The following is a 15,729-nucleotide window of genomic DNA, read 5'->3' as shown; positions in this document are numbered from 1 at the left end:
CATTTATACAGTTGGTACTAAATTGACAAAACTAAGAAATCATTTTAGCTCAGTTAAACTATAGGTGTTTTGCTTGAAGAGATTATGTTTAAACATCTATTTATATGTACAAATATAAAAACAATTATAGTTTACAAGGACTAAATATTCCACCCTATAGTATGGTACACCACAATGCTTTTAGCTCTTGAGAAAAGTTCGATTTAAACATTAGCCATCTCCTCAGATTTCAGGATTTGATTTAAGTCATCTTAGTTCCTCATGCCAGAAGGAATATGGCTATTCCTCCTCCCTGACTAACTCAGGAAAATTGTCTGAAGCTATAAATTTCATAAAGCATTTGCATACTGTCATGATTTTGTATAAGACAAAACCGTCTTTGGGCTTTCAGAAATTTTATTGGGTAATGCTAAAAAATATTTCTATAGGATTGCAGTCTTACTGGTTTTTAGATATTCTCTTTTGAATGGATTTCCAATAAGGAGCTTCTGGGAAGGCAGAGATAATAAAAATTATATCATTTTCCCTCAAATGCCGTCTCATATTTGTTTTTTCCTATTAAAGTCACAGATTCTGGTCAGTACTTTTCAAAGAGACACTGTTGATTTGATATTTAGCTGTTGTTTTTGTGTTTCTCCACCATAATTATAATTTTGGCCTGTTATGCTCAATAAAAATTGGAAGATTATAAAATATTTCATTCTTGATCTCCCTGTGAAGGCCAAAGAAGAAGATAGGACTGCTATAAAATCATCTTAAGAGAGTACTCTTATGGCAGTTAGCCCATCTTCAACCACAAAGTGATTTAATGTTTATTTTTTCCCTAACAATTCTATTTTCAACTCTGACTTTATCATAGGGATCTCCCATAATGTAAATTTAGATATTTTATATTTCCATATAGTAAAGATCCTTTTATTTTTAATCTTTTGTATATAAACACTAAAACAAGACTTCTCCATTTATTCTTAGTCCTTACATAATAAAATTCAATTATTCAAAAACTATTTTTACTTAGAAGTTATCAATTTATTCTAACATATTCTAAGTATACCCCTGTCTGGTTTGGCTCAGTGGATTGAGCGTCGGCCTGCAAGCTAAGTGTCGCTGGTTTGATCTTCCAGTCAGGGCACATCAGAGAAGGAAACTCTGACTCCAAAAAACCTCCGCTGCCTTGCGGCATACCTCTTCAGGGGAAAGGCTAAGGGAGTAAACCCGGACAGAAAATCCGGAGCCGGAGTCCCTAAGGCGGTTTGACGTTGTAGTCAACACCGGCAACTCCTGCGGCGCACCTGAAGCCAAGCTGTATTGACTCCGTCTTTCCCTTGGACCCTTCAGCTGCGAAGAGGGGGGGCGGGGGGGGTCTGCTGCATGGGCAACAGCAGACCCTCCATATCACCCTGCCCAGGCTCTGTAACTTCAGCTTCACTGGAGAGGACACTCCAGCGTCATCGCAAGATGTCGATTCAACACGGGAGGAGACAGATACCGTGTCACTCCCGAGTCGAACTGCACAACCATTCTCGGCGGTGCAGATAGACTCTTAAGAAGCTACACCATCGTCTCTCGAGACGGACGGCTGCTGACTCTGACTGACTCTGACTCGATTCTAAGTAAAATTCAGAAATATAGAATATAGTCTTTAACACATTCACTGAAATTTTCTAACAGAAATTTAGTATAGTTTAGATCTATTCATCTAAGACAGCAAGACCACTCATAGTCTAAGATACTTCAAAATTATCCCAATATTCATTCTCAAGTATGCATGCAAATAAGATAAAAGATTGGCATAGTGATTAAATATTTATTTAAAATATCTGCTCTGCTTTTTCATGGGTTATGAATGTATGTTAAATTCTGACATGGAGGAGAAATCAGGTGTCAGGCATGACAGATTTCTCGATGCCAAGCAACTCATGTCTCAGAAGATGTTCTTAGGGGCTTGACCTGAGCTAAATGGAATCTGCAGGACAGCCGGGAGCACAAGCACAGTGGTGAGGGCAGAGACTTTCTCAGCCTCTGGCTGAGTTAGTTCTGTAACTCGTACATTCCACTGCAATTATTTGAAAGTTGAATAAGAAGTCATGACATCCAGACAACATATTTCTTACAAAATCCTCTTTGGTGCCAGAGGCCTATACAAATTTCCTGCTCCCAGACATACTGATGCTCATAATCATGATGATTTGTGACACCCACTTGACACCTTCAGGTTATAAATATTCAGAATATTTGGTCAAAAAAAATTTTTCAAAGTAAATGAAATAATTTATTTGGAAAGGTTTAAAGACTGAAACTCTAATGTGTGTTTATATGTGTATATTGTTTTTGCTGCTGCTAACTGCTCTATACATCCCATATATTTTTAAGTTTATAAAATAGTTCAACTTCTAATACTAATGATATTTACTTTAAACAGCTGTTATTGCAGTGTCTAAAATGACCCCACTATCTGTGGGTAAAATGACTGCAGACAAACCTCTTGTGGTTATATGTCTAAGAAGTAGATTATTTGTTACAAAAACACACTTTCAGAGAGCTGGCTATCTCCTACTAAGGTTAAACTGCTTTTAAAGTTAAGTGGTAAAATTAAATGACTGTTAAATATTTAGAATGCAAGTTGATATTTAGAAATTTTCAAATAAAAAGTGCTTTAGAAGAAACCAGCTATAATCAAAAGCAAAAAGATAGGCAACATAAAGTGCAAAGCACTTGAAGTGATATGTTCTTGATTTGAAAGGCAGTTGGTACCAACTTACAAGGAGTTGGTAAAATAGGACAATTCGCTCAATGGTGATAGATTATTAGTGTTGTGGCTTTAAATGTATGATAAATGCAAAGTATTTTCTAATCCAGAATATGTGGGACATCCCAAAATCTTTAGCTATTCCATCAAATATCATGTGTTCTGGCTAATCTGAAAATATCCACCAAATATCCTCTTCTATACCTCTGTAATTTGCACAATGTAAACTCCTCTGGTTATAGTGCCCTTTCCTCTCTTTTTCAAACATTGTTTGGAGCCTATCTTCATTATTTTTTATAGCCTAACAGTATTCCATTTTGGATAGACCACATAATGCTTCAGTTGATGGACATTTGAGTTCTTTACCCTTTTTAGCTATTATAAATAATGCTGCTATGATTATTCATGGTCACGTGTTTGTACAGACATGTTTTTATTTCTCTTGGGTATATACCTGCAAGCAGAACTACTATGTCATATGGCAACTATGTTAAAACTTTGGAGGAACTGTTAGACAGTATCATTTTACTTTCGTTTTTACATTTTTCCCACCAGCAATGTATAAAGGGTCCGATTTCTTAAGATATTCACTGACACTTATTTCCTTTTTGATTACAAGTCACCTAGTGGGTGTGAAGTCATATATCATCTTACTTTTAGTTTGTACTTCTTTAATAGTTAATGGTGTTAAGCATCTATTCATGTGTGAATTGCCCATTAGTGTATCATCTTTGGAGAAATACCAGCTCAGATATTTTTAATTCAAATCTTTTTCTTTTTATTATTGAGGTATAAGAGTTCTCTATGTGTTATAAATATCTGTCTTCTATCAAATATATGATTTGCAAAACTTCTCCAATCCTGTAGATATTTTACGTCATTTCACTTCCTTGATAGTGTCCTTTGACACCCAAAACTTTTATTTTTGATGACATTCAATTTTTTTTGTTGCTGCTTGTGCTTTTGGTATTGTGTTCAAGAAACCATTGTTCAATCCAAGGTTACAAAGATCTATGCCCACGTTTTTCTCTCTAAGAGATTTATAGTTTTAACTCCAACTCTTAGGTCTTTGATCCATTTGGAGTTAATTTTTACATAAGGTGTGAGATCTACTTGTTTTAAAATATTTGGTATGATAAAAATATGTACACATATTCGGTCATTGCCCTAGTTCCATAGTCCCTAAAAGTCTTGAAATCTTCTAAATGATAGGAGTTTCTTTTGTATACTAATACTATGATAATGACTGTGGTCCACTGGATAGTCAAGATTGAGGCTGGTCTTGATGAAGACCTAGGTATGCTTAAAGAGTTAGAAATTTCAGCCCTTCCTCCAGGAAGGGAGAAGGGGCTGGGGATTAAGTTCAATCACAAATGGTCAATAACTTATTCAACCATACCTATGTTTTTAAACTTCCGTAAAAACCTCTAAGTGATAGGGTTCAGAGAGCTCCTGGGTTGGTAACACATCGATGTGCTTTGAAAGGTTATGTGTCTTGAGAGGACACAGAAGTTTTGTGCACCTATCTACTCCCCTCTGCATTGACTTATTAGTCTCTTCCTTTTGACTGTTGAATTTTACTTATTATAACAAATCAGTAAATATAAGTAAAGTGTTCTCCTGAGTTCTGTGCCTTGTTCTAGCAAATAATCAAACTTAAGGAGGGCATTGTGGGAATCCTAAAATTTATAGCTGGTTGGTGAGAAGTCCAAATGGCCCCAGAACTTGCAACTAGGGTCTGAAATGGGGGCCATCTCATGGTACTAAGCCTGTAACTGGTGGAGACTGTATTCACTCCAAATAGTATGTGTCAGAATTGAATTGATTTATTGGACGCTCAGTTGATGTTGTAGAAATCAAAGAATGACCAAATTACAAGGTAATTTTGACTGCTATTAGAAACTTTCCTCTCTCTTTTTCTTCTTCCCCATTCTCCTCCTTTTCTTTCTTCTCTCTCTGGCCCTTGTTCTTTCTCCTCTCCTCTCCCCTCCCCTCCTACAAAAGAAATAAAAACAATCTCATTTACAAAAGCATCAAAAACAATGAAATACTTAGGAATTTAACCAAGGAGGTTAAAGATCTGAAAACTATAAAACATTGATAAAAGAAACTAAAGAAGACACAAATAAATTTTTAAAATTTCATGTTCATGGATTGAATGAACTAATATTATCCAACTGTCCATACTACCCAAAGCAATTTACTGAGTCAACATAATCCTTATCAAAATTCCAAAGGCATTTTTCACAGAAAAAAAAATCCTAAAATACATGTGGAACTATGAAAGATTCATGATATGAAAAGCAATCTTGGACATAAAAAAAAAGCAGGAGGCACCAAGCTTCCTGATTTCAAACTATATTACAAAACTACAATAATCAAAGTCACGTGATACTGGCAGAAAAACAGATACACAGAAAAATAGAACAGAATAGCAAGCCTAGAAGTAGACCCACGCATATATGGTCCGCTAATCATCAACAAGGGGGCCAAGAATTCAAAATAGTGAAAGAATAGCCTCTTCAATAAATGCTGCTGAAAAACTGTATATTCACTTGCAAATAAAGTAAAATAAAATCGAAACCTTATCTTAAGAATCAACTCAAAATGGATTAATAAATTAACTGTTAAACCTGAAATTGTAAAACTCTTAGAATAAAAAATAGGGGAAAAGCTCCTTGACGTTGGGTTTGGTAATGATAGCTTTGGATATGACACCAACAGCAGAGGCAACAAAAGCAAAAAAAAAAAAAAAAAAAAAAAAAAATGGGACTATGTCAAACTAAAATACTTCTCTGGAGCAAAGAAAAAAATTTTAAATTAAATCAACAAAATGAAAAGACACTCTACAGAATGGAATAAAATACTTGCAAATTATATATCTGACAATGAGTTAATATTCAAAACATATAAGGAACTCCTACAACTCAATAGTGAAATAGACACTTCTCTGAAGAAAACATACAAGTTCCCAAGAAGTAAAATTTTAAAAATGCTCAACATCACTGATCAGCAGGGAAATGCAAATCAAAATTACAATGAGCTATCACCTCACAACTTTTAGAATGGCTCTTACTAAAATACATTAGTAAATAAGTGTTGGCAAGGATGTGGATAATGAAGAATTCTGGCAAACTTTTGGTAAGGATGTAAATTGGTGCAGTTATTATGAACAACAATATAGAGATTCCTCAAAAAAAATTAAAAATAGAACTACAATGTGATCCAGCAATACCATTTCTAGGTATTAATCCAAAAAAAAATGGAATTGGGATCTCAAAGGGATACCAGCACTTCCATGTTCATTGTAGCATTATTCACAGTAGCCAAGTGAGGGAAGCAAGTGAAATGTTCAACAGATGACTAGACATAGAAAATGTGGTATAGGCCTCAGGATGAAGCTGAACATCTCTTTCCCAGCCACTGGCTGCCAGAAACTCATTGAAGTGGACGATGAACGCAAACTTCGTACCTTTTATGAGAAGCGTATGGCCACAGAAGTTGCCGCTGACGCTCTGGGTGAAGAATCGGAGGGTTATGTGGTTCAAATCAGTGGCAGGAACGACAAACAAGGTTTCCCCGTGAAGCAGGGGGTCTTGACCCACAGCCGCGTCTGCCTGCTGCTGAGCAAGGGCCATTCCTGTTACAGACCCAGGAGGACTGGAGAGCGAAAGCACAGATCTGTTCAGGATTGCATTGTGGACGCCAACCTCAGCGTTCTCAACTTGGTCATTGTGAAAAAAGGGGGGAAAGATATTCCTGGTCTCACTGATACTACTGTGTCTCAGCGCCTGGGGCCCAAAAGAGCTAGCAGGATCCGCAAGCTTTTCAGCCTCTCTAAAGAAGATGATGTCCACCAATATGCTGTGAGAAAGCCCCTAAACAAAGAAGGTAAGAAACCTAGGACTAAAGCACCTAACGAGTCAGCGACTCATTACTCCATGTGTCCTGCAACACAAACGTCGGTGCATTGCTCTGAAGAAACAACGTACTAAGGAAAATAAGGAAGAGGCTGCAGAATATGCTAAACTTTTGGCTAAGAGGATGAAGGAGGCCAAAGAAAAACGCCAGGAACAGATTGCCAAGAGACGCAGGCTGTCCTCTCTGAGAGCTTCTACTTCTAAGTCTGAGTCCAGTCAAAAATTAGGTTTTCTGAGAGTAACAAATAAATAAGAACTAACATCAAAAAAAAAAAAAAAGAAAGAAAATGTGGTATATACATACAATGCAGTATTATCCAGCCTTTAAAATAATCTTGCCATTTGCACCAACATAAATTGACCTGAAGATCATTATACTGAGTAAAATAAGCTAGACACTGAAAGGTAAATACTGGGTGATCTTATTTACATATGGAATCTAAAATAGTCAAACTCATAGAAGGGGGGAGTAGAATGGTAATTGCCAGGGGTTGGTGGAGGAGAAAATGAGGAGCTGATGACCAAAGAGTACAAAGTTTCAATTATGCAAAATAAATAAGTCTGGAAACCTACTCGTATTTGTAGCTAACAGTACTGTATTGCATACTTAAAATTTGCTGAGAGATCTTATGTTAAGTGTTCTTATCACACACACACAATTATTTAAAAAGATGGGAGGAAACTTTCTGAGATATATTTATGACCTTGGCAGTGTTTATGGAGATTGCATGACAGAAACATTAGGATGGGTTTGTGGAATAAAGTTATGTCAAGTAAGGCATAGCATTATTCCACGAGATGGGTTCTTCTCATTCACCCACAAGGAGAAGAAACCAAAATGTAATTATTTTGAGGCATTTCCTTCTAGAAAGTTGAGTATTTATGGTGTGGTTATAAAATATTGTATCATATAATATTTAAAGGATTAAACTCCTTGTAACATATTTAATATGAATAGTAAAAAGATATAGTAAAAGTCTAATTTTTAAAGACCTTATCTTCCAAAGAGACAAAGAAGGCTGACAATATACAGAGTAGTTTATATACTTTGCTGTTCTAAGATTTATTCAATGCTGAGTTACCATGTGATGGCAATGAGTGCTACCCTGGCAAAGTGATTGCCAAACAAAGAGGCCAAATGTGCTTGACAAAGCTCTCACTTAATGGACTAAGCAAATGTATTCACAACCTCATCTCTTGAAAATAAAGTATAATCCATTGCATCCCAAAACTGTACACAGTGGGATATTAATAGTTTGAGATTCACTGAATTGAACAATGCTTCCCTACTGAACTGCTTCTCAGAGTAATGAATGTGCTAATGTGTGTTTTGAAGCTCCCCAAAGAAGATGAAGTCTAAAACGACTCCAAAATATTTGGCAATACAAATTTATTTTTGTGAAATATCTAAGACAGAACACAATTTGAGAAATGTAAGTATATTGAATATAACTCTGAACTGGGAATAAGAATGTCATAAATACTCAATAGTTCTGGACCCTGGGCTTCAGTTAATACTCTTCCTTCCTGTTTCATGAAAAGGAGTAAGGAAACAACAAAATTGAAATAGTTAGGACTGTTAATATCCATCATTATATGTCCATCCCCAAGCATAGCACTGAAATATAGTGACTATTCAATGATTTTTATTGGAAATTTCAATAAAACAGCATATTTATATATAATATACACATGAGAACATTATAAAGTATTTGACAAGTATAAAATAGTGTACCATAATATTAGAATGACTTAAGTTAAACATAATTGGTAAAGTTTTATTTCTACCATTGTAATTTTGGGTGACTCGAGGGTTTTTTTTTCCTCTTGCATAAAGAGTCATATAATTATCTGTGCCTAATGACTGTTATTAGTGTCAAATATTGCATTAGCAATAATCTTGAAAAGACAACAGTAGTAGAATATTAAAAAAATGTAGGAGGTGAATGATAGGAAAAGAGCTATATTGTAGAATACTATTAGTTTTGATCCTGTTTAGATTTTACATGTTTCTGTTTGGCTCAAGAATAATTACAAGAAGCAAGGTGGAACATTTCCATGGCATTACAGGTTACTCACAGTGACATAACTATTTTAAGGAACTAAGAGTGAATTGAGATAGTGTCAGTCACAAAGATGAGAGTCAAAAGGGTGTCAATGAGACCTTGGATTTCTTCTAACTTTTCATTAGAACAATGCTTTTCTTACTTCCTCCACTGCTACTCTATTCTCTCCTCTTCTACTAGTTACTTAGAGAGCATTTATACATTTATTTGCTCTGTTAGATTTCTCAAATAATATTTATTTCAATAATCTTAATTTGTTTCAATTTTTAAAAGAAAACATATATGAAACATCAGGACCTATAAGACTCTATATTTTGAATAAGATGTTTACGCCAGTTACAGGGTTTTATAGAGAATCATCATTTCAGTCTACGAAAAACTGCTTACCAACAACTGTGCATGATGTTCCTAAGAACTTTTTGATTTGAACCTAATCATTGATCATATCTATTACCAATTCAGCAGCAGGTCTGTAAGATCAGCATATATTTGTTCCAGAGACAAATTCTTAGAGACATCAGCCATGTGTGCATTATACCCCCAGGAATTCAATTGACTGATAGTTTGTACAGAAACAAACAAAAAGTTTTGAAAATAAAAACAGAAATTACCAACCGATTTCAAAGACACATTTATGTATTAATTCAAATAAATGATAATTCATGGCAATAAAAATTGAATATTCTAAAGAAGAAAGGGAATGTCACGTTGTTTTTTTCTGGTCCAAAGCCGAAATAGACGTGTGCAGCTGTGGGGAGAAAAAAAAAAGTCTTTCAAAGACTCAACGGGCATGCTTCAATAAGACATCATACTGTTCTAGAAAATGCCTGTATAGAAAGGTCAATTTTTAAAGAAATCATTCAAAGGAATAAGCCAAACTTAAAAGAAATTTGTTTGGGATCCTAGGTAACCTTACTTCACCCCTTCTGTGTTGATTCTGTTTCATGTCAGAAACGCACCAGACAAGTGAATGTGAACGGAAAGGACGATTCAAGCTTTATTGGCTGATCCATCACAGCCATTGCTGGTAATGTTTTCTCCATTGTCAACACGTCAAATAGAAACCATAATATGGATATTGCCAGTGAGGAATTTGGAAAAGGCACCACATCAATTACTTACTTTGCCCTCCATCATTTCTGCCCCCGCTCCCAAGAGTACATCAGAGCTTATTATTATTAAGATACTGTAAGAGGAGTTTAGGGCAAATGAAGAGTCCCTTCCTTGCCTCGTTGTCACTTTGTTCAGTGGCATCCTGGCATTTTTCAACAAAACTTTTGATGATAACTTTTGATTTGGCATTCTAACTCCAGAAAGGATGTTGCCGAACTTTAAATAGTGTTCAGTATATTCAGGATTTTCTTTGAATATTCCACTGTCTTCAAGTGCAATAGGTAACATACTAGAATTGTACACTGATTTTAAAATGTTTAGAAAAAATCAAAGACAAATTTTTCCCTATATAGCAATATTGGACTTCTAAAGAAAACATGTTAATGTTGATTTTTATTGAATTTATTGGGGTTACATTGGTTAATAAAATTATAGAGGTTTAAGGTGTTCGATTCTATAATATATCATGTGTATTGAATTGTGTGTTCACCACCCCAAGTCATGTCTCTTTCCATCCCTAAATATTCTCCCTCTCCTGCCTCTCCCTACTCCCATTATGGTAATTATCAGAGGGGAAATTGATTCTGAACTCACAGCTATTTCTACCACATCATGCTTGCCGGTACCACAATAATTATTTTTCTCTCCATTTTTGTAGATATTGGGATTTTGGGTCATTGAACTAGGAGCTTTGTATGCTTTATTTAACATACAATGATAAACTCTCCCCACACTGTTTCAGGGCTCCAGCTCTGCTCTTCAAGTCTGCAGATACACACTGACTGGGAATCTACCTATCTACATCCCAAATAGCTCTATCTACTCCCACCCCAAGTCCTTTCCACTCTCAGGAAAGACAGCTGAGAGAATCCAAAGTCCATTCTGAAAATGTACCATATTGGGCAACTCTAACAAATTTGTTGTCACTGTCACTGGCTTGGTTTTCTTTTTTGACTCCAGTCTAGCCAGCATACTACTCTCAGAGAAATATTTCAAAAGTTTAACTTTCTTTGTTTAATTACCTGATGAAGCACCTGTCATGGACTCTCATTTCTTACCACACCGTGTTCACATACATCAGCCTGGCTTCAACACTCTGCATCAATTATGTAGTCAAACATATGTCCCACTTTTCTAGAACAAACAGAAATCTTTCTAAAAGAAAAACTGTTTCCCTGACTTTTCCCTTTATTGGTTATATTTGTTCCCAGTATGGTGATTTTGCTTTTGATGTCACCTCCAACCTAGCTATTTTTCTTGTTCTTCTAGAATGATTTAAATAAAACTGTTATTAATGACTTACTTTTTCCATGAAGACTTCTCTGAATATTCCCGGAAACAGGAGAGAGCAACTCTCTCTCTAATGTTGCAATTTTGCTTAGAGTGAGTAAGGCATAGTTGGTCACTTCCTATTGGCTAAAGTAGTCATGACTGTTGGTCTTGTTTTTCTGTAGTTATGATAACCTCTGCCTGTGACAATATCTAGCTAATAATTATGCTTTGTTTTTGTTGCCTACTACTGAATATATAATTAGGAGGACCTCTACATCTATTTTATTTTAGCAAAGGTATGATTTATTTGAGAAGAGAAGTAGAGGAGAAATATCTCTCACACTCCCCTCAACCTCTGCCTCCTTCCTCACCCCACCTTTCTGTTTCTCTCTCTGAATAAACTACACAAATCTGGGGCCAGGCAGACTAGAGCTATGTCACTTCATGACTATATAATTTAATATTAGTTATTGACCAGTTACTGAAAACCTCTAATTCTCTTTTGTCTCCTAGAGATATAACAAGAATAGCATCCTACTCACTGTTTATGTGAGGAGTAAATAATGTATGTGAGGCCATTAGCACTAGTCCTTGAATATAGTAAATACTTAATAAATTGTGCTTTTTCTAATCCAGGAGAGATAATAAGTCTAATGATTATAAAAATAAGTCTTAAAAAACATAAACCTGACTTCAAATTCTAGCTCTATCATTTATTAATTTGCTAAGGTTTCTTATCCTCTGTGTTCTTTAGTTTTCTCCCTTTCAACATTTGGATAGTACTTTCTGAAAATCATTGGGATGATTGAATGCATAATAAAGATCTGACCAGTATGTCAACAAGCATGCTGTGTATGCACTGTGATCACTCAATAAAGTTTAATCAGATAGTGGGAGAAGGTATAACCTTCTGCTGTCCCTGGACTGAACACCCATATAGCTTCTCTTGCTTTTTCTCTCATTATTCACTAAAATGAGATCCAAATATTACTTTACATTGAAAGCACAGGGTCAATTCAGTTACTGGAATGTTTAATCTGATGTAATAGTGAAAACTCCAAGTCTGATTTAACATGTAACTTACTTCCTCAACCATCTAGTGTCTGTTTAATTCTGAGATTTACAGTGGTGCAAGGTCTCTGGTACCTCTTCCTTCCTGCTAACCATCTCTCCCTATCCTCAGCTGCATTTCAGGATCAAAACTGGAGAGAGAAAAAAAGTGATACCTGGGTGCTTTTCTGCTTTTTAAGGGGGCAGATCTTAGTAGAAAGCCGTGTAAATGATTATAGCTCACTTTTGTCCTCATGGTTGTGCTTTAGAGGACTTACTCAATGGTTTCTTCGGTCATTCTCTCTCATGATTTTCTTGGTATCATCAGGTACATTTCTATTCTAAGGCTTCAGCTAGTCCTCACCAGCTGAACATCCTTCCCCTGGTGTCTTCTCACACCTCCAGAAATCCCAAAATAGATCTTGGAAAAGCTATGATAGTGCTACACCAGGGTTCTCTTCCAGGTGGGCCACAGCCTACTCTCACACATCATCCCTCGTTCCAACAAACGATATCACCTCCCTTTGATCCTCTCTTTAGCCTCTGTCTTAGATTAGAGATTTCCAAGTATGAGCTGGAGCTAAGACATTGCCCACTGAAATTTTCTCAGGCATGAGTCAAATATCCATTATTCTTCTCTCTCCTAAGTCCTTATCTTTGCTACCATGGAAGGCAGAGGGATTTCATAGGAAGGGAATTGCTCTCTCTGCAGAGGTATCTTCCCAAATCCTTTTCTCTTTCCCCCTTTTTGGACTCTTGATCTCATTGAAGTGTCCAAGATATATGGAGCAGGTTCTTATGGCCCTCCCAATGTAACCCTTGCTGTAGGGAATGCAGGTTGGTATCCTAACATCTATCCTACTATCTGCCCTGTTGTAGCACAGTCAAAACGCAGAAGGAAGGAAAACTGAGCAAGAATCCTATAGCTATTTATAAAGCACAGAGAAGTGTCCAGCACCATTACTGGCTACCTAATTTTCTGGGCCGAAGAACGATGAATATTTTGATCCTTTTGCTCACAAATTATTAAGAATTTCAAGATGATGCTAGCAGAACACTAAACTGCCCATTTAAGGGAGGTGTGGCTGTGTGACAGTGCAAGTTACATGCCCATTAGGTCAGCCCTAGACAAAAGATAATACAAATGGTCTTTATTGGTCATCCTTTGGGTCATATTCCACATAAGCCTACTTTGCTCAGATGTGCCTGGATGGTTCTAGCAGCCCTGTGGTCATACCCATAATGCATTACCAAAGACCCCATGCAGTATATTTGTACAAGGCTCAAAACTGATTTTTATGCTGAAACAAAAATCAGTCAATTTAGATCAGAGCAGACTTTCCTCAAATTAACTAGCTGCTTCCCTGGTAAGGAAATAGTGGTTATTACTATCTTTTCTCATTTATTTTTCCTGATATCATTGAGCTGAAGAAAGCAAAGATGTGTGAAAAGCATATAAAGCATTATTACCTATACTGGTAGCCTCTTTGTTTTCACTTTGAAAAAATAATAACAGAGCAACAAGACAAAAACAAGCAGTCCTATAATCAGGAATATTGAGGATGAAAGTACAATATGTTATCCATCAAAGTACATAATGCGTGTCATTATTTCCATTAAAGCATTTTGTCTTGGGAGAAAATAAGACATCGCCTGGAAGGGGGAGGGTCACCTTCCTAATTCAATGGCACCGAATCCAGCATCCCCGAGGTGGGGTTCAGCAGGGGCTATGGAGTCGGCGTTGAGATGCGGGCACTGCAGATATCATCCATCTCCCTGACACATGCAGAGCCTCATTGTGCGGCTGCCAGACACAGTCGGCAGAGATGAGGATGTCACAGAATACAGAAAAGGAGCCGTGCTATTGGGCTGGTTATTGCTCTTATCTATGAATAGCTCCATCAGGCAGCTCTGGAGAGCATTATTGTGAGAGGAAGAAATGGAGATGGGGCCCTCACCATCATAACCAATGCAGGCAGTCAAGGAGTTAAGTGGACAACCCACAGGGAAGGCGGAAACTCTAGGTGTTAGCTGAGATGGAGGGACTGCGTCCTTTCCAGAGCAATATGTTTGATGGCGACGCTGAGTCAGGGCAGCTGCCTCTGGAGACTGATGGTATCCCAGTCTCTCCTGTTCCTTGAATTCTAAACCCAAATGATGAAGATGGCCTGATGGGAAAGATATCGCTATTATTGGAAAATGCAATTAAAAGGGTAGGGTGTGTGTAGAGGGGAAAGAATACAGACCAATAAACAGGAGTTGCACTTTATGTCTGAGGCTTCCTCACCAATTGAAAAGGAAAACAACAGGAGAAAAATATAACAAGTCATCGAGATGAGGCAGACTCTACCGAGACAATGGGGGTTGCATGATAAACGTAACAAGAAGGGATAGTGCACAGTTGTTCGAGGTTCTGTGACAAGGAAATGGTTTAGGTCAGTCTCAAGTGCGAATTATCTGGGACTAGGTCAAACCTGTCCCTTATCACACTTCACTGTCACATATGAGGATTATAGGGTTTACTGCTGAGGTAACTTGATTTGACCTGTGACCTCTAAATCTGCACAATATTGATTCTTCTTAAAGGATCTCATACTATGTAAGAATCGTACATCCCCCTGACCACCCCACCCACCCCTTTTTTATTTTAAACAGGACTTCTTTAAGGAAAAAGAGCAATTAGTACAAAATCTACCAGAAGGCGTCTCAACCTATCCTCTTGTCTGTAGCCAGGAACATTCTGGAAGAAGGCCATGTAATTCTCATTATTTGTTAGGCCACGGCCTATTTTTCCAGGCTGTTGTATAAGACAAATTCATTGCCTCATTCCTCATAGCCTCTCTACAAAGGAGTAAAGCAGGCAGATCTTCCCAAACTCAGACAGAATACTGTGCATGGCCAAAGGGGCTGAAAAAGCACGCTGCCAAATTGGCTAGCATAGCTCCCCGTATCACCCTCTTCCCAGAGTTCCAGCAACAACAGCAAAGATGCTGACCCCCAGTAAATGAGAGAGTGTATGTGCTTCTATTTGGATGGAATGAGGACTCTGAAAAGCAGGCAAGAGAGGTTGCTATCAAGCTTCGGGGCTCTTCGGAAGCTTCACAGCAGTGTCCAGTAATCAACAGTATTGGGGTTTGTTTTTTTTTAATAAAATTTGAAACAGAAAAACTTCGTGTCAAATAAATGAATACTGAAATGGTCCAAATTATCACCACACCCGGGACAAAGCATTTACAGAGAAAGGTCCAAGGTCAAGTTCTGCTGCTAAATCATTATCAACATTCCTCGCAAGCGCAATAGGATCACTATAATCCTAATAAATGATGATACCCACCCTTTACGATTTGGCTAAGTTGGGAGCATTGCAGTGATCTCTATACATGGCTTACCTTACCTAATTCTCACCAGAGCCCTGAAATGATTCCAGCTTTGTGAATGAGAGCTCTGAAGTTCAGAAAAGTTCAGACACTGGCTCCAGCTAATTGTGGCCGAACCAGGACTCAGTGGCAGCACAGTCAGATGCAGAGGGTTTCCCCTGTGAGGCTGCTCCCCAGGGACT

At 37.2% G+C, this 15,729-nt stretch overlaps 1 pseudogene; it reads left to right on the top strand.

Moving 5' to 3' along the window:
• Window positions 1-6,142: 6,142 nt before the first annotated feature.
• Window positions 6,143-6,922, top strand: LOC150020732 (small ribosomal subunit protein eS6 pseudogene; annotated as a pseudogene).
• The last annotated feature ends 8,807 nt before the right edge of the window (window positions 6,923-15,729 follow it).

Source organism: Furipterus horrens, unplaced genomic scaffold (genome assembly GCF_987537825.1).
Source record: "Furipterus horrens unplaced genomic scaffold, mFurHor1.1.pri manual_scaffold_1, whole genome shotgun sequence".
Lineage (NCBI taxonomy): Eukaryota > Metazoa > Chordata > Mammalia > Chiroptera > Furipteridae > Furipterus > Furipterus horrens.
This window is presented reverse-complemented; position numbering and strand designations above follow the sequence as displayed.